This window comes from Pristis pectinata, chromosome 8, assembly GCF_009764475.1.
Source record: "Pristis pectinata isolate sPriPec2 chromosome 8, sPriPec2.1.pri, whole genome shotgun sequence".
NCBI lineage: Eukaryota > Metazoa > Chordata > Chondrichthyes > Rhinopristiformes > Pristidae > Pristis > Pristis pectinata.
Genome location: NC_067412.1, coordinates 77,697,010 through 77,723,628, shown reverse-complemented (window position 1 = coordinate 77,723,628; position 26,619 = coordinate 77,697,010). Strand labels below are relative to the sequence as shown.

At 38.0% G+C, this 26,619-nt stretch overlaps 1 protein-coding gene across 2 annotated transcripts in view; it reads right to left on the bottom strand.

Moving 5' to 3' along the window:
- Positions 1-1,184: 1,184 nt before the first annotated feature.
- Positions 1,185-26,619, bottom strand: part of LOC127573860 (non-POU domain-containing octamer-binding protein-like) — a 74,936-nt gene continuing 49,501 nt past the window's right edge. Inside the window, exons 11-12 of one of the 2 annotated variants that reach the window (XR_007956820.1) lie at positions 2,495-2,610; positions 1,185-1,882 (exon numbers count right to left, since the gene is read on the bottom strand). The gene's annotated coding sequence lies outside the window, so the exon portion shown is untranslated. The remainder of the gene's footprint in view (positions 1,883-2,494; positions 2,611-26,619) is intronic. The other variant, XR_007956819.1, reaches the window with a different exon arrangement.

Here is a 26,619-nt window from a genome sequence, read left to right as displayed (position 1 = left end):
TTTTGATGTCCATGTGACTAATATATTTTTTTTCTGGTTGCAAGGTGTTGTGCCACAAGGATTGGTGCTAGCACCTCAACATTTTTGAATTTATGTAAATATGGGGGACCTGATAGAGGTATACAAAATTACAAGGGGAATAAATAGGGTAGCTGGTAGTAAATTTTAAAACAAAAATGTTGAGAGATTGCAGAGGTCTGATGGTCCAAGTGCATGATTTACAAAAGGCTAATGTGCAAGTACAACTAACTAGGAAAGCTAATGTTATTTATTGATATGGGAATTGAAGTTGGAGGGTGTGCTTTAATTATACAAGCTATTGGTGAGACCATATTTATAGTGTATAATAACATTCTCCTTAAAAAAGATATTAACACATTGGAAGCAGTTCAGAGAAGACTTACTAGACCAATTCCTGGAATGAAAAAAAAATACCTGGAATGGCCAGGTTGTTTTGTGAGGAAAAGCTAGATGGGCCAGGCTTGTATCCATCAAGTTTTGAAGAGTGATAGGTAACTTGATTAATAAGATTCTGAGGATGAAGTGGATAACAGATTTCCTATAGTAAGAATCTAGAACTAGAAGTCACTGTTTAAAATTACAGGACTGCCCATACAAGGCAGACAAGACATATTTCTTCTCCAAGGGTTGTGGGACTCTAGAAATTTCTTCCTCATAGGGTGATGGAAGGACATTCTAATTTTAAGGCAAGAGCGAGTTACTTGGGGGTGCTAGCTTACTGTGGGTTGATGAGAATGCAGCACTGAGGTAAACAGTAATCTATGTGAATTCCATCAGGAGACTCTTCAGTCTAGTTTCTTGAATTTGCTAAATTCTATTTTGTTGGTGATTATCATACACTTGTACAAAGTGTCACATATTTTTTGATAAATATTCCAGAGCACTATCTCCATTATAGTTTGGAAGAATCTTGGTCTCTTGGTCTATACAAACATTCCAGTGTACACTTCTATTCAATGTTTAATTGAAGTTCCAGCTACTTCAGTTGCTCTCTTTCCCTTCCAAGTCATCTTGGATTCTGGCCATGCCTGCAAGAGTAGTTTTTTTTACCTACTCCAGCCTTGCCCCATTTAGTTCCTGTGTTGTTGAAACCCCTCTCCCACTGTTGGTCTTTTTCATAATACATTCTTGCTGAAACACCAGTTTCCACAGCATGCAAAATGATACATTATAAAAAATACCATTTTTATTATTTGTTTGCTACATACAAAATACTTCACATCAACTACATAGATAAATAGATACCCCACACAGATATGTTACATTCAATTAGTATGTCATTTTGTACAATTTGTTGCACAGAACTACAATTACATAAACATTACAAATACAATTTCATAAGGTTTTTTAAAAATTCACCCTCATCCCTTTCTATATATTATCATATGACTTATTTTTGATTAAAATCATTATTCTCCCCAAATCTCAAATAATGTCACAAGTGAAGGTGCTCTTGAAGAAAATATATTGGAATTATATATTGGAAATAGGCATGCACATACTCACTATACACCTGTTAATACCTATTTTATTTCATTTATTCCTCCTGTTTGAGTATATCGATCACGTACCCATGGGCAATGGATCTATAGTACCTTGAGAGAATTTTTTATTAAAAAAAGTGTGTGCCTCGTCAGGAAGATGAAAGTGTATTGCCAATCCCCAACTGCCTTTTATGAGGTGGTAAACTCTTTCCACATCGCTGCAATTCCTGTGGTGATGCAAATTAGGGAATTCCAGGATCTTGACCCAGTAATGATGAATAAAAGGTGAGATTCCAAGTGGAATTTGCAGATGAAAAACTCCATGCTCCTGCTGCCCTCGATCTTCCAGATGGTACAGGTCACAGGCTTGGCAGGAGCTGGTGAAGAAAATATATTGGGTTTTTTTTTTTGCTTGCACACATTTACAGTGTAGTATCTTATACTTCAACTGTAATGCTTCTGTAAGTCATAACAAAACAGAGAGACCATTTGATCTATTAAGCCCAGGCAAGCAAACCCATTAGTCCCATTCCCCTCTTCACCTTCTCCTTATACCCTGGCAACTTATTCTCTCTCACTCATGCCTATCAACTCTCCTTTGATTGTCTGAGCCATTAACCAACACTAAGAAATAATTTACAGTAGCCAATTAATCTACTAGCACATCTTTGGGTTGTGGGAGGAAACCAGAGCACCCAGAACCCCATGAGGTCACAGAGAGAACATGCAAACTCCACACAGAGAGTACCAGAGGGCAAGATGAAACATGGGTCCCTGAAGCCAAGAGCAGCAGCATTAATTGCTGCACTATCGTGCCACCCTACTCACCATCAGCAACAGCTGTTTCAGTTGCTAAAATTTTGGAGCGGAAATGAATTGGCTCAGCCACATTGGTGGGATTTGAACTCTGATAATCCTGGCCTCTGCACCACCACTGTCCCCTTTATAGACTCAAATTTGTTTCATGATTTTCTACTGATTTTACATACCTCTTGAGTCCTGCATTACTAGATCTATAAAGTAGCTGGTACTGTTTTTATATATTCTTGAGATTTCCCAGGTCCTTCTCCAGTCTGGATTTGCAGTAAGGAAACCAGCATCAGACCTTAGAAGTTTAAAGAAAAATAAGATTTAATCTTTAAATGTTATTTGGTCACCTCATTTACATCACCAGGACCCTAGAAATCATGGCCTGCTCCTGCTGCACTTAACCTCCCCTGGCCTTCTCCCACACAAATCAAGTTTACCAATTCCATTCTCACGCTTGCCTTCATTGGTCAAGGAGTACAAGAGTTGGGATGTCATGTTACAACTGTACAAGATATTGGTGAGACCATACTTGGCGTATTGTGTGCAGTTCTGATTGTCTAGCTATAGGAAGGATGTCATTACACTGGAAAGGGTGTAGAAAAGATTCATGATGACGTTTACTGGGGCTGGAGGGATTGAGTTATAAGGTGAGACTGGATAGACTGGGGCTTTTTTTCTCCCCTGGAGTGTAGGAGGCTGAGGGTGGCATTACGGAGGTATGTAAGATAATGTGGGGCATAGACAAGGTGGATGGTCACAGTATTTTTTCCCAGAGCAGGGGAGTTTAAAACTAGAGGGCATCGATTTACGGAGAGAGGGGACCTGAGCACCAGCTTTTTCTTCAGAGCGTGGTGGATATGTGGAACGAGCAGCCATAGGAAGCGGTAGACACAGGTACAAATGAAACATTTAAAAAGATATTTGGACAGGTACATGGATACAAAAGGTTTATGGGGATATGGATCAAATGCAGGCAAATGGGACTAGATTGGATAGACATCTTGGTTGGCATGGACGAATTGGGCTGAAGGGCCAGTATCCATGCTGTATAACTCGACGCATTGCCTTCAGCCTGCCAATGTCCTAGTCAACATCATCTGTCTACCCCAGCCTATTTCAGCTCTCAACCTGCTCCTTCCCACTGTGGGGCTCACATGCTTTATTTGCATCTCTGGTGCCCAAGACCTGTACACCACAGGCCTGCCAAGCGAGTTTGGGTTCCTGCCACTTAGAGTCCCAGTGGCAGTTTTTGGGTGTATATCAAAGAGAAACATTTGCTTAACATTTTGGCAATGATTTTTTTTTGGAAATTATGAACAATTCACTCAAGATCTATATGCTGGTTTCTAGAGTTCTGCCAGATAGCAGGATTCCATCAGTGGCAAGTAAAACATCATTCTACAGGCTAGCCACAAGCATCCATTACAAGTCCGACTCCCACAGCTACCTTGATTATACTTCCTCCCATCCTGCCTCTTGTAAGGACTCCATTCCATTCTCCCATTTCTGTCTCCGATGCATTTGCCCCAATGATGAGACATCCTGCACAGGTGCCTGTGAAATATCTTCTTCCCAAACAGTGTCTTCTCCTCTACCAAACTGGGCAGAATTCTCAATCACATCTCTATTTCCCACACCTCTGTGCTCGCTTCCTCTCCTCCTGGTCAGGAGAACAGAGCTCCCTGGTCCTTACCTTCCACCCCAACAGCCTCTTCTGCCAGCCCCAACAAGATTCCACCACCAGACACATTTCCCTCCCTTTCAGCATTTAAGGGATTGCTCCCTTCATAACACCCAGGTCTGCTCTTCCACCTCTACTCACCAGTCTCCGTCTTAAGGCACTTTCCCACACAATCACAGGAAATGTAACACTGATCCTTTTGCCCCTTAACAAATTTCAGTGACCTACACTATCTTTCCAGGTGAAGCAGCAAATTCACTTGTAATACATCACTTGTATTGCATTCAGTGTACACAATGTGGTCTCATCTACATTAGGGAATGCAGATTGGGTGACTACATTGCAGAACATGTGTTCAGTCTGTAGAGAGCCCCTGAGCTTCCAGTTGCCACTTTAATTCATTTCACTCCTACCCTGATCTTTCTTTCTAGGGCTTCCTGCAACGTAAAGCGAGGCCCAATGCAAGCTCTGAGAACATCTCTTCTGCACAGACATGCAGCAGCCTGCAGGAATCGCTATTGAATTCTCCAACTTTAGGTAACTCGCTCTTTTTGTCTTCTCACAATTTTGGCTCAATTTTTCTTTTGCCATATGCATAGTCTGCACTGGTGGGGCTGACTCACAGCCTTACTATCAGGAAGACATTACAGCCAAATCTTAATCCATTCCTAACTGTTACTTGGCTGACATATTTATTCATTTGGTCTTAACCAGAGATACTCCCTTGGTTCAACCCATTCCCCCCCACTCCCCCGCCCCAACCTTCCCTGCTCCCAAAAGTTTCCTCTCCTTACCAGTTTTGATGAAGGGTCCTGTATGTGAAACATTATCTGCCAAGTGTTTCCAGCATTTTTGTCTCACATTCTACACATCAATTCCTCTAAACCCCAAACATTTTCATGATTCTGGCTAACCAAAAGTCAAGTACACAACACCTACTTGATGTTCTTGGTATTTTGAGGGTTTAAGTATAACGTGCCTCTTTTGTAAATCTCATTTTAATTTCAATTTCCCTGTTCATCTAATCAAGTTTTATCTCCACAACTCAATTTTGTTCAGCATGGTGTGGATATGGCACATTATTGACACCTACCATCATTTTATTGTGATGCTGACAAAAACTTTGGGATTTCCTCTCTTGTGTAGCTGAAGGTGGAAGTTCCAAAGTTGCTCTCAGTCACTAACTTTCCTGCCCCAGCTGTGACCTTCTCCAATGGAATTAAGCGGAATCAGTTACACTGACATGATTTTAAGCTGTGTCTGAACCATGCAAAATAGCCCAAAAATCTTTTGCTCTGCCACCTTTCTACGAGATTTTAATGCTATATTAAGCCATTCATAATTGTACAAGTTTGCTAGTTAATTCACGTATGTGCAATGATTCCCTTGGGATAAATATTTCAAAATGATATGGATTTTGCTTCAAAAAATTACGTTTTTCAAGTTCTACCTAATAGATGGGTAAGCCAGGCACAGGGTGTTTGTTGATAGATTTTTAAACCTAGCCACTGTATTAACTTATTATTTACAGGTTTCCCACCCAATTAAGTTGAGAAGGCATGATATTTAAAAGGTACAAAGCAAATACGTTTAGTGGTCTTAGGAGTTGCGAGCAGAGCACAGGAAAGTGGGGATGTGGGGTGTACTTGATCAAAGGAAACCCTTTGGCTTCCTGATGATTTGTTTTAAGAATAGGCAAGAAGGTAAACTTCTGTTAACAGGGTGGGAGAGGGAATAAGCTTGCAGTGGTATCACAAAGAGCTGACGAGATATTAGCACAGAAGATGGCAGAAATATGCTGGAGTCATGCTCCTGGATGTGCCAAAAATAGATTAGCGAGTAGAGTACAAGTAATGAAGGCTGGAGGAACAACTGAATTACCCGTTTACTGTGCCCTCTTAACCCTGATCTAGTACAGCTACAGCTTACAACTCACCTTGCAGATACAATCATCCCTTTCTAAAATGCCCTTTTGCACATTCACATCTGTACAGCCACCAAGAATCTTTATGCAATGTCTTCCTCAGGCACACTTAACAAATAAGTTCTTATTATTCTCAATCCTTCCCCACAAATGACTGCACAGATCAGCAGGCAGAGGAAGAGACCTGGAGGCAGCCCTCAAACCATTGCTACTTACATTTGAATAGCCAGAGGCATTAAAAATACACTGAAAACCAGAGTGCCATCTACCCACATTGCATGCAAGTCATAATGTAGCCTCAAAGTCATCAAAAATCAAACAGCATAATGATAATCTAAATTATTCTTACCTTGATAGTCCTAATTCATGTCTTTATACACCAAAGATGCAGCAGAAGAACGTTGAAGACTCCTCAGAAGTCACTCATTCTGAGAATCTACAGTCACTAGCCTTACACGGACCAGGCACCAGTTCAGATACCCACACTCCAATGAGATTGCTAAGAAAGTTGGTTGGCACAGGTGACTCACACATCACAAGCAAGCAATACCACATGAAGAAGACAGAGTCAGGAGTACTGCTATGAGAATCAACTAGATGCTGACACTACATCTCGTCGATCATCAATGAACAGGATACTTCTAAAAGTGTGATGTACTGACCGACTTCTCAGCCACACAGTGCATACTTGGAGAGACCAGGGGAAACCATCAAGCATAAGTAGCATGCTATTACAGCACTTCAGGAAGTTGCCCTAGAAATAGCAGAGGCATTGGTGGTTATTTTCCAACATCCTATAAACTGATTCCACTGGATTGGAAAACAGCTAATGGAACCAGACTATTTAAGAGGTAGAAAGAAAATGGGGAATTAGAGATAGGTTAGCCCAGAGAGCAGTAGAGGGAAAATGCTAGAGTGCATTATAAAAAATGTATTAGCAGGACACTTGGAGAAGTGTGACAGGATCAGGCAAAGTCAACATTGAATAATGAAAGGGAAGTCATACTTGACAATCCTACTGGTATTTAATGAGGATGTAAGTAGCAGAAAAATTTATGAGAACCAGTAAATCTGGTGTACTTCCAGATGGCTTTTGTTATTATAAGATTGACATGCAAAATTAAAGCACATGGAATTGGCCAGTAAGTATATAGACAGGAAACTGGTTGGTCATCAGGAGGTGAAGAGTAAGAATAAACAGGTTTTTCTGGATTGGCAGACCGTGGCTAGTGGAATAAGTGCTGGGACTCGAGCTATTCACAACAATAAATGACTCAGAATGAGGGAAGTTTGTAGACAACACAAAAGGGATGGGGGAATGGGATGCAGAGAAGCTACAGTGTGATTTGGACAGGTTGAGGCATTAACAGGAAGGAAAATTATTATCTGAACAGCAATGCATCAGGAAAGGGTGAAGTGTAATGAGACCTGGGCATCCTTGTGCACCAGTCAATGAAAGTAAGCATGCACAGCCACTTAAAGCAGCAAATGGTACGTTGGCCTTCATAGCAAGCAGATTCAAGTAATGGACCAGGAATGTCTTGCTGAAATTTTACAAAGCCTTGATGAAATCACACCTTGACTGCTGTGTGTGGTTTTGGTCTCCTTATCCAAGGATGTTCTTGCAATGCAGGCCTTGAAGGTACACCAGACTGATTCTGGGATGGCAGGACTGACACATGAAGAGAGAGTGGGTCAATTAGGCTGATATCTATTAAACTTTAGAAAAACGGAAGGGGACATCATAGAAACCTACAAAATTCTACCAGGACTTGAAGATGCAGGAAGGCTGTTCCAGATGGCTGGGGAGTCCAGGACCAGGGGTTATAGTCAAAGCACAAGGTATAAGCCATACAAGGCTGAGGTGAGGGAAAAAAAAAACCATCTTCACAGTGGCAAGACTCTAGAATTTGCTACCATAGAAAGTAGTTGAAGACAAATTATTAAATATGTTTGAGGAGTGAGATATTGTTCTTGGGCTAAAGGGATCAAGAGATATGGGGAGAATGCAGGAACAGGGGGCTAAATGTCCTACTCCGATTCCAACTTATGTGCTTCTACGTTTACTATGATGACCTTTCAATGAAACAAATATGACAATCTGAATATATCAAACATGGATTCCGAAAAAAAAATACATGCAGACCAAGGCCTTTCACACCATCAATGCCCCCTTGGTATGGATATACATCAACTCAGATCTACAGAAAAATGCACACCAGTCCAAAAGGTAGCAGGAAAGTAGAGGACCATGAGTGGGCTAATGGCAAGAAGAAAATGGGGGTGGGTTGGGTTTCTGCCCATAGCAATCACTTCTCATCCATTGCCCTGCTTTCTACATTAATATTAAACATGCATAAATAAGAACCAAACCCAATTTTAGATAAAGATGCAGCAGTCTATGACGAGATTTAAAATTCAGAGGATGTCAATTAATATCATCTCAACAGTCAGAGCAGGGAAGAACGCAATCTGTCTCTGGTGAAGTCACAGGGGGTTGCACCATGGAGCATTAACAAGCAGAAATTTAGTTGCATAAAGGCTTTCATTGTACTTCTCAGTTCACCAAATGGGAGTTTTGCATAGGTTTCATCACCACATTTTAAGAGTTGTCCAGGCAGCCAACTAGTTTACTGGATTCAAGGTAGAAAAAGATCAGAGAAGGTGGTCTACCACAAGAAAAGGGCATCAGGGAAGCTGCTCGAGAACTTTGCCAGTCATTTAATCCTTTAGCAACTTCAGATTTGCACACCATCATTGTACAGCTAATTCCTGGAGCTGATGAACACTGCCGGGTAACCAAAGGGTGCCTCAGGCTTGCCTTGCTGCAGTGGAAGGCTAGCCAGAGCCACAAACCCAAGTGTTTGCTCATTCTGACAGTCATCAGAAACAAGATGAAACTCTTGATGTCATGTAGTAATAAATGGAAGGTCAGTGAAAAGATGGCATGTTAATAAGCTACAAGGAAGAAAACTATTTAGTTTGCTGTACTTGAATAGTGAATGGTGAACACAGCTATCTAATAAATGTTTAAAGAATATACAGATCAGGTTTTGAATGAGATCAGGTTTTGAATGATTTACTGAAATGAGTTGCGTAGACAAAAGCTTGGCAAGTTTTAAATGGATACTGAGAAGTCAGGGAATATCCACTTGTTGATTTAATGTAGTATTCAGCTTTTGTCAGTGATAGACTTGGCTTCCAGTCAGGCAGTGTCTCCCTGCCCACAATGCTCAGAGCCCCAGAAACCACTCTATCCACCAAAGCCTGAAACCAGCCATGGATACAGGACCAGGATGTGTGCAAGTCTGGAGTCCTGTGAGGGAAGAGAACGGAGAATGCTAGAAACACTCACTCCAGAACCAATAAGGTTTATCCAATTCTTATGGGTTTGCGGTGGGAAAATCTAAGGAATTGGACAAATGGAGAGGGTAAGGGGAGCCCTCCAAGTTCTCCTGAATCATTACCAATGCTGTAAGTATTGCATTCATATGAGACCTTCCCAGAGCTGCTCTCACCTTGTTTCAGCTACTTGGATTCCTTAAGGTTAGGAAAGCTTGCAAATCAGGTCAAATCAAAGAGATCCCATCTCATTTAAGATGCACACCCCTCATAGAAGTCATTTGCCCATCTCTTATGCCTCAGTAAAGCGGAAGTTTTCAACTCAAATATTCCCCATTTAAACCACTCCCCCATCCCATCCACATGCAAAGCTTCTTCATTCATTGGTGTCTGTAGATGGCCACTTAGTTACAAGCAGCAACATCTGGTGCTACATCTCTGAAGAAATTGTCCTGCCTAAAAAGACAATGGACAACCCAGTAGAATTTTTTAAATTATGAATGCATTTGATGGAGTATAGGGAAGGTACATCCATTTAATTTGGGGCTACCAATATGTAAGGGCCATAAGTATATCAAGAGATTAATAAATCCAAAAAGGGATTCAGAATAATCATTGATACCCAACATGGATTGAGAATGTGGAAAGTACCAATGTAGTATAATTGAGATAAATAGTAAAGATGCAGCTTTGTAGAAATAGTAGCAACTTTATGACTTAGATCACAAAAACAATCAGCAATTGAGAACACTGAGCCACTAGCCAAAAGAGTTAAGTTTTGCAGAGAGTAAAAATTTCAAGAACTAATTTTTCAAGACAAATATGATCAGAACCAATGAGGTAACAAGCTTGAAAAGTTTTGAATACAGCTGAAATAAGGATTGTCCAGTGAAAATAATGAGTCCAGGTCAAGTAGTTGGAGCACCAATCTGGGAGTAAATGACAACAAAAATTTGCAGGGATCCAACAGACCATGACTCCCAAGCCATATCTCAATCATGCTTACCTTAAAGCTAACAAAAAAAAATCTACTCAGGAATATCTGTTGTCTCTGAAAGCTGCTTGGAATCACTTTCATTTTGACACTTGCAGCCAATTCATATCATGACAGACTAGCAGTGACAAGACCGACCAATGAGGGCACTAGTGCATTTTTAACCACAAACCATCAGGTTTTACTTGTACAAGCAACCAGTAAGTGAGAATGTGATTAAGGAACCCATCACTTCCATTTAAAACTGGCAATATTTGATACTTATTATGTAAATTGGTGTTCTGCACTTCCAACAGCTTGCAATTTTTGTGCTAAAATTGACAAACATGTATAGTCAATGCTGATTCCATTTCCTCCAGGATTCCACAGGGCCAGACCCCAAAATTCTTTCAAGAAACATCTTGAACTTCAATCACTAAATGACTGACCACCAATCCACTGCCAATTTGATACCCTATTGGGGAAAAAAAACTCCTCTTAACATTGCACGTTACTGATTGGCTAATGTTGATAGAATCCAATTCTAGCCAATCTGTTGCCAACACATGTATTAGTTACTTATTTCAATTACATCAGGCAGCACAGCTATGTTATTTAAAGCAAAAGCAGTAGCACATACTTTCCAATATAACCGCCTTGCAGTATGCAAGGCCATTAGCAAGTATACAAAAGATATCCTTGCTTGTTGGTATGAATACAGGGTACCATTTCATGGAATTGTTACATTTTCACTAAAATGCACCATAATGTAACATCTATTTGTGAGAATTGAGATGGCACGTCCTACTCCGAGTGTCATCATTTTTCATCTTTTCACAATTCAATGTCAACATTTGAGGGCATAAACCTTTCCCATACAATGAACTCAAGTTCCTAATTCAACTTCACAGATGCTCACAAGCTTAAATCAAACAACTGTGAAAATTCCATGAAATGGTTGCAAAGCCCTGAAAAACTATATATTAAAATTCATCCTCCATTTTTCTACTCTAGGAACATATTTTCTGTTGATGGTGGAAGTTTCCCTATACATCTCAAATGAACGTCATTGGTGCAGATTTTGCTAGCAGTTCTTTACATGCAAGTGCTGGTAAATTTTGGGTTGCAGATGGATATGTGCAAGCTGCAACCTTACTGGCCAAGCTCTGCTACCAATGTCCTGGTTGTAGTCTGTCAATGCACTACCCATGAAGTCCAGTGGAGGAGCAGGAACTTCCAAAGATTCCACAGTATTTACAATGAGAAATCCATTCTTAGTTAGAACTGGTCTCCATTCATCTAAGCAGGGATGAAAGAATAAGGCAGGTTACAATTTATATATATGTTTGACAAATAGCAAAGCTGGGAAGGGCTTTGTCAGTTGAATGTTTTCATTGGAGTTTTATAGTCAGGCTTGGTCTCACCCATCCATCATCACCCATCAGAAGCACCAGGGGATAGTGGTGATTATCAGAAGCACTCAGGGCCTCACTATTTAGCTCTGGGATGGTCTGTCAGTGTGATGGGCCATGCAGATCCAGAGCATTTAAATTTGGTGCAACAAAGGCAGAAAGTGCAGACAACCCCACTCAGGAAATTCAGAACCTCTACTGTTGGAAAGAATTTTAAATTACAATTTACCTGTTTAATAAAAAAAATCAATCAATACAAATTGCAACATAGGAAATGTAATGGAAACAGGAATTATAGTAAGTATGGTATCCTTCATGTCTCAGAAAGTTTACCATAACATTGTCGCTGATAAAAAATACCATCATCAAATTTACAACAGTAATGTGCAGTGTTTATTGTCACTATATTGAGCTGCATTCTTTCAAGTTCACAACATTGTTAGGTAGTGTTAGATAAGTCATCCAACATGATTCAATGCTAGTTACCACCCTCCATTTCCTTTATGCTGTAATCATGAATCTTCAGCTTTTGCTCAACATACAGACCATCCTTCTTTGCCTCAACTTTTGCAGAAGAATCTTCAACTTGTAAGCAAATAAAATTTCTTTCATGGCACAGCACTGTTGCACGCTGCCTGTGATTTCATTCCCTTAATTGTTCTGAATTGGCCAGTAATTTAAAATGCTACTAACACTAAATCCTGAAGCAGGACACACATGCATTCCTATCGGAAACTATCAATTCCTGGCAGTTTTAACCCAGTCAACATTAATTACATCAGCTGATCAAAGAAAATCAGTCAAGCTATTGAGTCCCAAACCTCACCCTGCACACAGGTTGCCACCAAGGGCCTTTGGCTTCTTGATAAGATTTTTAATTTGAAGGAAGAAGTTACTCTGCAGATTTCACTTGCCCTATATTCTTCACAATTTTAAAATATTTGTTAAGAGTTAAATGTGCATACAGGAAATCAGTACCAAAAAAATCTGCCCCAATAAACAAATATAATTAAACACAACTCAAGAATATGCTGTTCTATAGGTGTTATTTAATATACCATACAGTAACACAGTACGGGAAATTAAATTGTTTTATTACATGGTATTTTAATAGTTCAAGTTTAATTCTGCACTCTACTTAGCATTTATTTCACATTTACCAATCTCCATTTTATCCTGGCTTTCTTAAAGATCAAAATTAAAAGGATCATGAAATAACCAACACCAAAGTAATGCCTTTATTGGAATGCCTTTCATACGTCAGAACTGCCCAGCGCATTTACCAGCTTTATTATTTTTACAGTTATTGTATGTTAAATAAGACAGTAGATAATTTGGACACAGCAATGTGGCAAGATGAGCAAATATAATAATTAAGCAATTAATCTGTTTTGAGACAAGCAACAAATATTGGCCAAAATACTGGGGAGAAAGTTTCCTTTTGGCTGTATCACTGATCTTTTACAAATAATGGGCACTTCCATCAATTTAACACCTTAAATAAGCAAAAGGAAGCATTTCACAAATGGCTGGTGCTGGTCATTACCTAATCCACTATCTAATTTTGATTTTTTTTAAAAAAGGGTAGGATACAGCAAAACTGCAACTGGCTTAGTAATTAATTGGATTATAATGCTTTGCCAATTATAGTGGATGGCTTGGGGGGGATGGTAGCGAAAGCAAACAAGACCATAGCTTGGTAACACTGCAGAATCAAATTTAGGTTTACTTCACTATGTCATCTGTGATATGTTGCAATAGAAAGGAGATTTATATTGGATTTATAAAGGACATTCCACATTACAACAGTTCTGAGAGAAAAGTATCAGTATCTGGAAGCAATTAGTATTGCAAAAGGGGTGGCACAGTAGGGGTTAGTGATATAGGGAGGCAGAGTACACAAGTCATTCTCACATTAACTCACCCTGAAGTCAGTGTTAAACACGAAATTCTGACACTGCAGTTGATAATTCTTCTGTAATGTTGCTGTAACTAATGTTTACAATTTGAATCAACAAATGAAGTAACTGGTTTTCTTTTTTTTAAGTCCTACCCAAGAGGAAAAACAACACACAAATAAATGTTCTTTATTTATCCAAAGCTCTTTCCTTTCTGTGTATCCATGCATCTCTTTAGCAGTGCTTGAACCGTGCCCCCTTTCAAAGAAAGAACTTGCATTCATTTAGATTCTTTCACAACATCAAAATGTCCAAAAGGCTTTAAAAGGCATTTAAGTACTTTGTAATCAGTGTTAGAAGACGAGAAAGATGGTATTCAAATATGGTTCAGCGAACAATGAGAGAAGTTAAGATATTTAGGGAATCACATCTGAAGGATAAGTATTGGCCAGCATATGGAGGGCTTTTTAATATCCAACTGAGACATACTACTTTCTTTTAGTATCTAATCCAAAAGATAGAACCTCTGACAGTGAAGCACGTGCTTAATACTGCACTAAAGCTGAATTATCCTAGCTTTATAAATAATAGTATTCAAATATTCACAATTCCAGAAAAGAAATCATTGGGCCCAATTTTGCTGCATAGAGTAGTTAATTTGCAAAAATTAAGCATAAAGCCCATAATTTAGCAATGCAATTATTGTTTAAGATACAGTAATCAGTTAAGGAAAATTAATATCCCAAGAACTAAGCATAAATTACAATGGATTAACTCATTATCAAATGAGGTAGATAAAAAGCAAAGAACACTTGAAGGCATTGTTTTAAATCTCCAACAATGAAATTGTGAAACTTTAAAACCTGTTTTCAGTTTCAGAGAGATTACAGCAATGACCAATTACAATTTTGTTAGAAGCAGAAGCAGAATGCCTGGCCCAAACTCAGTTTATGTCAGATTTAGTTTGTATCTAGCACACAAATCCTATAAGCGAACACCATTCCAGTTGTTTCAACAGTAAACATGGCAGACCACTGTTGCCTAAGTGTGCACCTGCCCCTTACCTGAAGTTGGTGAACCATTTTCACGTTCAAATAAAATGACAATTAGTCTCATTGTTACTGACAGGAAAATTTGGGCCAATGTCAAAGAATGAAGGCAATATTAACATTTGGAAAGTAATCAAACAAATGACTAAAATCTTGAAAAATTAGACAAGTCCTTGCTTTTGAAATGCATCTACCTTGATACAAGGGAAGACATTAAAGCAAGCCAAGTAAATTTAATCATTTAAGTCTGCTTTTATTTTGGTAATCTTTATATTGAAGAGAATCAAAAAAAAACTAGTAACTTTCTGTATATTCTCCTGACTCGTCTTCATGACTTAGTTATATTCCAAGCTCTTCCCTTTCTTAGGTTTGTATGCTTCTGATGTAATCATTTTTGACTTGCTCCATTGTTTTCGGTCAACAATGTACAACCTATATACAATTGTATACATCTATATACAAGATGCAGAAGTATGATAGGAAAAAAACAAAATTGTTACAAGGAATCTTGCATTTTACTTGTACAAAAGACCTATCAAATCATACCAAAAACATGGTGCACCATGTGCTGGATTGCTTTTTAAAATGGGTGTGCATAGAGTACAAACCTATGTAGGTACTGACTTTAATCCTCATTGAAGCACTTTAAAACCAGTAATGCAAGGCCCAGAAGAACAATCTTCAGAAATTTAGGGCACCCAAAACTGCAGAGCATTTTATCTAATTGGTACAACTTTATCTGCATTTTCAGATTCACAGCTTTGTAGTGATACCTGATACAAGTATTCTTGCAGGAAGGTGTTTATATGATCCTCTAACTTCCCAACAACAGATATAACAGGTTGGCTTGCTATTTGCCTCGGATGCGCCTGTCCACAGTAGCAGAATAGCAGTTATTTCTCAGGCACTAGTATGATGTACTTTGCAGCTCCTCCTCATTACTTGGTGCCAGATGACAGAAAAGGGAGCTTCAGCACTGCAGGTAGCACTTAATAGAACTGCCAGTTCAGATACAGATAAACAATAATATTATCAATGTGATAGTGAAAATTCAAAGATTGGGAATGAAAGGATAGATGTTTCATAAACCATTGAGACTGGCTTGGCCTTTCATACTTTGACAGGATGATGTGCAACAAATGGGATCCAGAAGTTGTTAGAACTGCTCAAGATTGATAGCAGTAAAATTTCAGGAGGTTAGACATCAAATATATTGACAGATTTACAGACAATTTGTGTCAATGACAGATTTACTTATCCATATTGACTAGGATGTTGTGGACTATAATCAGTGAACAATTAGGCTACCAAATCTGCTTTCATAAGAACGAAAGTGGCAAAGGAATGAGGATTCCAAACACATGATCACTTAAAATGGAGGGGTTGGAGAGGAACCATGGGGAAAGGGAAAAGTATCACAAGGAAATCATGTGTTACCATAATACAATGCCAAGAAAGTCATTTGGGGAAGACTATAACCAGAGGAAAAAATTCCTCAGTTGCTAAATTCCTTACTCTCCACTTAAAGTACAACAATGATTCAAGCACAATAATGAAGGATAACATTTTTTCTCACACCAACTTGTGTCAATAGACATTTTCTGAAATAAATATGCAAATTTGATTCAATGTCAATTCAAGTGATTGAGATCCTTTACAGTTATCCTTCATCAGAACAAGTTGCGTGTACTCCTCTATGAAAAAAAATTCAAATAACTGATCCATTCTTAATGGATAAACGAGGTTTATTTAAGAAAACAAAGCAAAATATCAAAATGTGGGGGTAAAACAAAAAAAATGGAAATGATGATCAGAAATGCCCAACGTCAAAATCTGACATTTCCATGACTGATTTCTTACATCCTGAGAGTAGTTTCATTTCTTTACTAAAATAACCTTGATTTTAGGAAAAATTATGCAATACACAATCATTCCATTAAGAACAAAAGGACTTTACCAATTGGTGGCTATTTGAATGAAAATTCTTAATGATAAAATAGAAAGTGCTCTAAATAAGGATTAATGCACATTATGTCTACACACCAGAAATCTCTATTTTGAACACCTTAATGTAACCGTTTTTAAATATCAGAACAAGGGAAGCAGGAGTTCTTGATCAGGAATGTACATGACAAGAATGGATCCAAAAGAGAAAAGGACAAAAAAGTTTGTATCAGGATGTAATTTTTATGCAGAAATGTCATCAACTGCAACAAAAATACCAATCTTTGCTGTTTAAAGATGCAATGTAAAGTTCAATAGAAAAGAAGCAATTTCAAATATTAAATTTTACAGAAGTGTGTAGAAATAAGCTGCACCTTTATGAATCATTCATTTTAAGTGTGAGTAAATCCCCATTATTTTCTTATTGTAAAGGTCTTATTGGCTATAGTCAAAATATTACTCATCTAGAATGAATTTAAAAGTGAAGGCCATGTAACAAATAGGATGCAATTCTTGTAGAAAAGGTTTAACATTGCCATGTAAACCTTTTCTACAAGAATTCCATCCCACTTTGTCACTTCCTAAATATATTACCATTCATAACTACCATCATCTTTCTGATTGAAACATTGTTTTCAAAGATCTGATTGGCAGATAACTACATTAATGATTCACAAATGTGTGTTTGAGTCCTACTATGGGAAAATGTCAGTAAATCTGAAATAAATAGAGAATATCATATTGGTGGCTAGTGAAGTTTTTTTTTGTTAATACTAATCTGGTTGGCCAATGTATTCAAGGGAAGGAAATTTGTCTTCCTCACCTTGTCTGGCTTGTGACTTTGGGTACAACCAATGCAATTGTCTCATTTCAGAGGCAGATAACTCAGCAAGCCACTCAGTTCCAAGACCAATTAAGAAACAGACAAGCGCTGGCCACATCAGCCCATGAACAAACGAAGTCAATTTCTCTTTTGGTCTGGCTTTGGATGTCCCAAAATCCGACAACTAGGGGACATCAACACAGTAACGTAAAAGTTCATTTTAGTTTTGAAGCCACCAAATCACTGGTTTGAATACAAGTACTCTTGCAATATTTTAAATATATAATGAAACTCTTGCAAGAAAATTTTGCAGCTTCTATTGCCAGTCCAATGATTTAGTGTTATGATGAAAGATGAAACAAATACAAATCAAAAAATTTACAAAAAAAAGCTTTTTCTGTTTAAATAGTTGTTGCAGAGTGGAGAATTTATCAAAATAAATTTCAGGAATATTGTTTTTTTTCCCCCCCAAGAAGTGCAAGAGTTGTTAATGCAGAACATCCCCTAATCTTTGCAATGCTTTACTCTACATAGGAACTGTGTATACATTTGGCTTGCTCCCTTCATTTTCCTTGGTTCTTGCACCTTGTTTCCCACTTGAGGCCTGAAATAATAAAGTTCAAATGCAAAAACAAAAATCTTCCTGGAAAGTGGATGTGTTTTGTTTGCTTGTTCCATAGTATTTTAATTTCAATAGCTTTACTATCCATCCATGAATCTATACCATCTCAGTACTAAACTAGCAAATGTTTAGGTTGAGTAAATGGAGATACAAAAATACTATGTTGTGTGGTATGAAGTGAGATTTGGGCCAAGGCACATTTGAAGACAGATTGAAGTTAAATCAGTTATAGTACGATTATTAAATAGTGAGAGAAAAATCAATTCCAAGAACACCATTGAAATAGTGGAGTATCACAATATGATCAATAGTTGCAATATAAACTCATTTTTTCAAAAGAATCTTGAAATTAATGCATTCTGTACCTACCCTTAATCGCCAACCATTACAAATTCCACCTGCTGCCAGCTTCAGTAAGGAATAAGCTTCTCTTCTTGTAGCTGAAAACATTAAAATATCCAGAAAATAAACTAATAGAGATGAGGAAAAAAATGAAAGGACTTAAGAAAACTGTAGGCAGATGATTAAAAGAAATAGCAGGTATTAAGAATTTGCTCACATTTCAAAGTTTATATGGAAGTAAAAATACTCCACTGACAAATAATTTGCTAAATTAAATAGACTCCAAAGAATGAGACAAAGTTAGATGGTCAAAAGCTTCAAATTTTTCTTCGGAGGGTCTAAATGGAAGAGAGGGAGTTGGGGGGGGGGGGGGGAGGAAATAAGAGCAATGAAGTCTACAGGGAACTATGGATTAGCTTCACAAAAGATCAAACAAGATTGCACATCAGTTACTTAGTGCAGAATCAAATGGCATAGTAATGCTGTAAACAGCCTGGGTCAATTGAAAAGAATGGTGAAGTGAATTTATAAGTGTGCGCTAATATTCTGGAAAGAAATGCAGAAAGAGTATTCATTGGTTATCTACAGGCAGAGGTCAAGTGTAATAAACAGGACAGAAAATATTTACTTTACAGCTCTACCCTGGATTGGAAAATGCAATGTGCAAGGTAAAAACCTTCACAAGCCTCTATAACAGCATATAGAAGTCAAAGAGGTGAGCAATATGCAATAGATACATAATTAAGACTGAAGTTGGTAAAAGTCAATCATGCTCTGCATGCATGGAGGCAAAATAACCCCCAACTCCAAAAGAAGTGAATCTACAGAAGAAGGAAGACGGGTTTCCATCTACATAGCGGGCACCTTCTGCAAGTTCAGAACTGTGCTTCAATCCAAGATACATTTAGTGAAATAAAACAACCAATTTTTGAGAACAAATTAAATTTGTTCGATTTTCTTTGAGTAATGCTATGGAAACTTATTAACTATTTGAGAGAGCAGTCAGGACCGCAGTTTAATGCATTTTCCAAAAGACAATGAAAGATAATTGCAAGCTGATATTCTCCAGAGAGTGAATGTTTACAGAAGAAGAAAATTTGCATTGCAGAGTTGAAATATGGAAGTTTATGAATTAATTGGTATGTTCAGTACATTAAAACACTTTTTAGTATTTGTTATAAATCTTTATTTGCCGTGATAGACACTGGAATCAACATAAACACAGAAAATGTTCTCACTTTCTTTAGAGGCATACACTCTGGTTTACCTCTAGCCCCCCCCAGCAGCCAGGAAATTAACTTATCAATATATTCTGTACAAGATATCATTCAAGTTTTGTCTTTCACAACATGCTTTTCCATAACCTGTATTCACAAAACACATCTCCATACTGTTGGATAATGCTTTCTTTAAAGCAAAAATAATGGCAGCAGCATAATGAAGAACACAAAATATATTTTGTTGTAAGAGCATTGTTTAAGGATCACTTTTCCTTGGAAAAGTATGAAACAGCAAAATGATTTTACGTTAACAATCTTGCATTTCATCTTTGATATAGTATTTTTACATTAACCACCAGTTAGTCCCATACACTTGGAGGGTTTCATGTGCTCAACAATCCACACCATTGGATGCAAGTACCCAGCTGAATAAACACCACAAAATTAAGAGGTGGGCAAAGACTAGCTGGAGCACCATTAGAACCCTGCACCTTGTGAACCAGACAAGTATCCTCCCACAAAGTTACACAACACACGTGGCAAATAGATTCGATGTTAGAATTGCCATTTGGATGCATTCATAATAGTGGTGCTCCATCCTGTCTTATTAATAAGACTGTTTTTTGGTTACATTATATGAATTATGATGATCTCAGTAATACACAGTAGAGTTTGATTCATATTCATTGTTGAAAGTAATGTTGAAGATACACAAAGTCTACCGACTATGAAAATTAACTCCGGACTTTGTGCACTTCAGTTTAGGCACAAAACTAGTCCTCAATAACAAATTAGATACTTCCCAAGTACTCCAAAACTTACAACAATCACAATATTTTGTTTTAAATTTAAAGAATAGAAATGTAGATAAAGCCAGACAGTATCTGTGGAGAAAGAAGTGATCAACATTTCATACTGATTGCCTCTGAGCAGCACTTGCCTTATTAATCATTCCAAAGTGTTAGATTTGTTTCTTTTTTCCCCCCATATGCTATCTAATCCACTGAGTATTTTGACAATTTCTTTTTCACCCATTTTACAATAAATTTTGTGCACGATTCCAGATTCTAATAAAATGTAATGCACACAGCTTAATGCAATACCAAAATTTTCTTCTCTAAATGAAAGTTTTAACTAATACATGCAAAATAGCATTACAATTACAGGTTATGAACTGGCAGAACATGCTTACCACCATAAACCTAATAATAATGCAGTCCTTAAGCTCTAAACAAAAGGCAAATCCATCTAAAAAAATCTAGTGACTGTAAAACCAGTTTTATGATTATGTTTCATATTGTTGAATACCATTACTGCATTGCTTGATGGAAAATTAATCTTTTGATATATCCAACTTGTGGCTCAAAAACCAACGCAATTATAAAAAGGACAGAAAAAAAATGGCAGTATTGTTTTCTTACTTTATTATTCACAACTTGCAAACCCTTCAGTGATGAACCACAAAGGGCAACAGTGAGAAGTAGAGAAATTACTGAATATCCAGATCCCTGCTGGACATGTGTGTAAAATAACAAGATCCTGGCGTTTATGAAACCAATTATCACAAATATGCACATGATAGAAAATCAGCAGGAACACAAAGTGACACAATGGGGCAGCTAGTAAAGCCACTGCCTCACAGCTTCAATTCTGATCTCCAGTGCTGTGCGGAATCTACAAGTTTTTCATGTGACCACATGGGTGTCCTTTGGGTGCTCTGGTTTCTTCCCACATCCCAAAGACATACCAGTTGATAGATTAATTGACTACTTTAAGTTGCCCCTTGTGTGCAAGTGAGAGTTAGAAAAATAGGGTAATCAAGGGGAATGTGAGGGAAATAAAAATTGTGATTAGTGTAAATGGGTGCTTGATGGTCAGTGCAGATTTATGGGCCGAAGGTCCCTCGTTCCATGCTGTATGACCGTCTCTAAAAAGAAAACATGGAAACAGAAGGAAATACCACATAATTTAGGTAGAAACTCAAGTATAATAGGGGACTTATTTACATAAATGGCCCTCCCCAGGTTACGAATACCCGACTTATGGATATCCATACTTATCAGCGAGCTCTCATAATTAATAAATTCAAATGTGAAATGTTGAAAAAACCTGTTCACATGCAACCTCCAGGCAGTAAATCAGAAACGACTGTCTCGAGAACACAGGTTGCCAGTTTTACCATGGGACGACACTTAAAAGTTGCTTTGGAAATTGACAAGCAATTGCTTCTATTGATACTTGTGCAACGATACTCTAAATATCCACTGAAGCCCATCAAAACCAGCATGTGACATCCTGATTCTATATCATTGTAACAAGGTAGGGGAAGATGATAAATAAATGTTCATGATAACTGGCACTCATCAACACCATGCATTACAATACTGTGGTGGTATGGTTACCATATCAAGTGATGATGACAAATGGACACAATCAACTTAGAAGCGTCTGTAAAAACCGTGTCCATTCATAACTCAGGGACAGCCGGTAGCATCTTTCGTGTTCTCCGAAGATCCCAGAGCATTTGATAGTTAATTAAGTACTTCTGATGTGTACTCAATGTTCTTTAAGAAATGCAACAGCTAATTTGAACAAAGGAACATCTCATTAACATAGTATAAACTGGTTTGGTGATTTTGACCAGGATAAACATAGGCCAGGACTAAAGGAAAAACTCTCCTGAAAAAAAGTTGCCATTTACTTTCTGATAGCCACCCAAATACAGTAACTGCCCAATTAACATCTCATCCAAAAGATGGCACTTTTAGCAGTGCAGTACAACATTAAAGCTTTAACAATGCAGTATAATGATAGTGTTGCACTGGAGTATTTGTCTAGGTTTATGCTCAAGTGTCCAGAATGGGTCTTGAACAAACATCCCTTGAACAGAGGCAACACTACTCAGCTACAATTGATTCCCAAGAGTTGACAAAAGAGAAAAAGTGCAACTATAATGAAAAGACTAAATGAAATACAAATTAAAGAGAAAATGATAAAACTATGAAGTTTCACATGACAAGCAAGCACATAGCTGTCTATTTTACATGCACTGTGTGCTGGCTATCTTTGAATACACTATTTACAAACGTAATCCTTCTGAAATCTTGATGGACATCTCGGAATAAATGTTTTTTTATTCAGTGCAAAGACACAGATGCCTCAATATTAGAAATTCACAAACTGTTTGGCAATGCCTCTTTGTAACCTACATACTATAAAGAGTAAGCGCAAGAACTCCATTCCTTTCTGGTAGTTGTCTTTTCTGAAAATGTGCCCACCAGTCATATCTCCCAAATAATGAAGTGGTGAAACTGGCAAAACTAAGAATATTTGCTTTTGGAAATTGTTCACTTTAAATAATCCCACATGAAAATTGTCTGGGAAAACCCACAACTATAAGCAGGCAGTGGTCTGCATACAAGTGGGTAGAACAGCTGTACACATTTTCTTCTAAAGCTGGGAGATGTTTGATTAAATCAACAACAACATAAACACCAGGACAATTTGAATGCTAATTCAAATGTTTAGGTACAATTTTGCACTGTTTAAAAGGATGAGCATTTGAGCTCAAACTCCTTTCAGCCAGGACTTTCCTAGGGTTTTAAAGATAGGGATAGTTTTCCACCATCTGCAGTGGTTTTAATTTATCCAACATATGGAAACAGACAAGTAATTCAGTCAGATCCCCCAAATTTAGTTTTGCATACATGGTAAACTGGAAACAACAGAAAATTACAAATAAAGAAAAATCATACTTAGCCACACAAACAAAATCCAGTTTTTTCCTAAACATTTTCCCACATCTTTGCTCCAAAAAATATCTTATTATCCACCAGAATAGATGTACCATATTTTGAATGAAAACAACGAAATATCCACAAGCTTCTTTTGCTGAATTTTCACAGAACCACCATTTCCCTGAATCCACATTAGTTTTCTTCAGTCAAACTGAAATCTTCTGGTAAAAACACATCCTAAATACTTTAAAACTGCAACAACTTTCACAGAAGCAGAGTTCAGGTTATACCAATTATGAATCTTCCAAAGTCAAAAGCATCACGACCATTGGGGTGAACAGCGCTCTGGAATCTAAAATAGGAAATCAGAAAGTGAAGAAACTGCTCCTCCACAAAATTCATTAACCAGTGGTTTTACAAACTGCAAAGGCAAGTGAGTAGCAGAACTGCAGAAAAAGGCAAGTGAAAAGTTGAACCAATTTTCAAAGGATCGTAGAAAAATAATTATCTAAATACCTTTCAAACATAATTGCATTTGCCTCTACTACCTCCTCTGGCAGCTCAGTCCAAATATTCACCACTCTGTGTGGAAGGCCTTCTCCTCAGTTCTCCTTTAAATGTCTCCCCTCTCACCTTAAACCTGTGCCCTATAATTCTAGACTTTCCTGCCTTAGGGGAAAAAAAGATTCTGACCATACATACTACGCTCTTCATAATTTTAAAAACCTCTATAAAGCTACCCTGCATCCTCCTACGTTCCAGTGAGGATAAACCCAGCCTATCCAATCTCTCTTTATAACTGCAGCCTTCCATTCCTGGCAACATGTTAGTGAATTTCTTCTGCACGCTCTCTATTCCTACCACATCCTCCCTGTAGTTACTGTATACATTACTCCAAGTGCAGTCTAACCAGTGGTTTTGTGCAACTGCAACATATCCCAACTCTTACATTCAATGCCTTGGCCTATGAAGGCAAGCATACCAAATGCCCTTTTTCTTACCTCGTCACCTTGGTCGCCACTTTCAGGAAGCAGACATGCAGCCAGGGTCTCTATACATCAATGCTCCCCAAGGTTCCTGCCATTTACATTATATGTCCTACCAAAATTCCAAACGTGCATTACCTCACATTTGTTTGGGTTAAGTTCCATCTGCCATCACTCCACCCAATCTTACAGCTGATCTGCCTATCTACAACTCTACTAATTTGTGTTACCTGCAAACTTACTAATCAGACCACCTACATTTATACCAGAGTCATGTGCATGCATCACAAAACTCTCAGCACTGATCCCTGCGATATACCACTTGTTACAGATTTCCAGTCAGAAAAACAACCCTCCGCTACCCTCTGTCTCCTATCACCAAGCCAATTTTGGATTTAGTTTGCCAACACACCTGATTTTGTGCCTAACTTTCTGGACCAGCCTACCATGCAAGACTTTGTCAAAAGCCTTACTAAAGTCCATGTAAACCACGTCTGCCAGTGTCTTCATTGATTTTCTTCATTACCTCCTCAAGAAACTCAGATTTGAGACATGATCTCCCCTGCACAAAACCATGCTAACTCCTAATCATTCTCTGCCTTTCCAAGTGAACACAAATCCTGCCTCTCAGAATCTTCTCCAACAACTTCCCTACCACTGATGCAAAGCTCACCAACCTGTATTTTCAAGACTTATCCCTACTGCCCTTTTTGAACAAGGGGATAACATTAGCTATCAAGTCTTCTGGTACTCACCCACGGCTATCGAAGATGCACAAATCTCCAGAGCCCCAGCAATCTCTTCCACTGCTTCCCATAACATCCTGGGATAAATCCATGAAGCCCTGGAGATTTATCCACCCTAATGTGCCCCAATAATTCTAGCACTTCCTCATTCCTGAGATATGCTCCAGAATATCAGCATTCCCCTCCCTTAACTCTTCAGCCTTTATGTGATAAGTATTCATTTAGGATCTCACTCAGATTCCGTGACTCCATGCATACATTACCCCTCTGATCCCCAACAGGAGCTATTCCTTGCTTAGCTACCCTCTTACTTCTAATATGCTTAAAAGATTTTAGGGAATCCCATTAATAGTACTTGCTGAAGTCAATTCATGGACCACATTTTGCCCTCTGAATTTCTTTCTCAAGTTTTCTCCTTTATCCCCTCTAAACCTCAAGTGACTCGTTCAATACCAACTTCCTATACCTGACATATGCTTCCTTCTTTACCCTGATCAAACCACTGAGACAAACAAATTTACTTTGAATGAAACAAGTGTAGAAGAAAAACACTCAAGCCAAGAAACATTAGGGTAAAAGTCAAAAATCATTCTTATTTATTTTGAGAGTAGCAATATGGTTAGGAGTATAACAATTATATTACGAACTTAATTTTACATTATACAGATTTTTTTTTGATATTCAAACAGAATACACCGACATGGAATCCCAGACAATTATATCTTAACAACAATGCAGCATTGGAAGTCAAGGATCTACTTATGTCCATGACACAGGATGATGACAAATTCTAGAAATTGACATGGCTGAATGCAATGGTCAAGTATGTGACAGCGTGCATGGTGTGTGCCCATGTGGGGGAAGAAACAAATTCAGATCATCATCCAAATGGGAAACCAGAAAAGGTATTATCTGTTGGCCTGCTTTGTCTGGTAAATTGGCAGTACATCTCTTATCATAACCACGATTTCAGGAAACACCACAGTATGGTGGAACCTGCAAGAAATTATACTAAATTAACACTGTTAATCTTGCATGCTCAGGGCTTGGGTGGTGCTGGACTGACAGACTTTCCACACTAATGAGAGTATTAATTGGACTAACAACCACACACTTAATTCGCCATATAGTAATATGATCAATTTTCTAGTGAACCCAGCAAGTTGGTAGGAAGTGTGAGAATTGGGGTCCTGGTGCATTAGAATAAGTGCAGGATGCCAGGTTCAGGATTCCCAAACAACTGGAGAACAGATTATCAGACTTTTACTATACGATGATTATGTGATACCAGGCCTAATTCCATCAACGTAGACTCCCAATGAAGAAACAATATGCTGAACAAACAAAAAATGTCTGAAAAAAGGTAAGAACAGAGGAGATAGCTTGAATGTATACAAGATCTTTCAGAAAGACTGAATTCAAGTCTTTAATTCAAGACATGCAGGAATTATGCACAAGGCTAGTGCAGATGGAATAGAGATATGCAGAAAATAAAATAAGGTTAGGATTTAAACTTCCAATTTACACCTTTTTAATCACCTGCTTGGGCTCTTTCAGACAAAATCTCTCATCCCCACATCCATCAAGTTCACTTGCTTAAAGTTC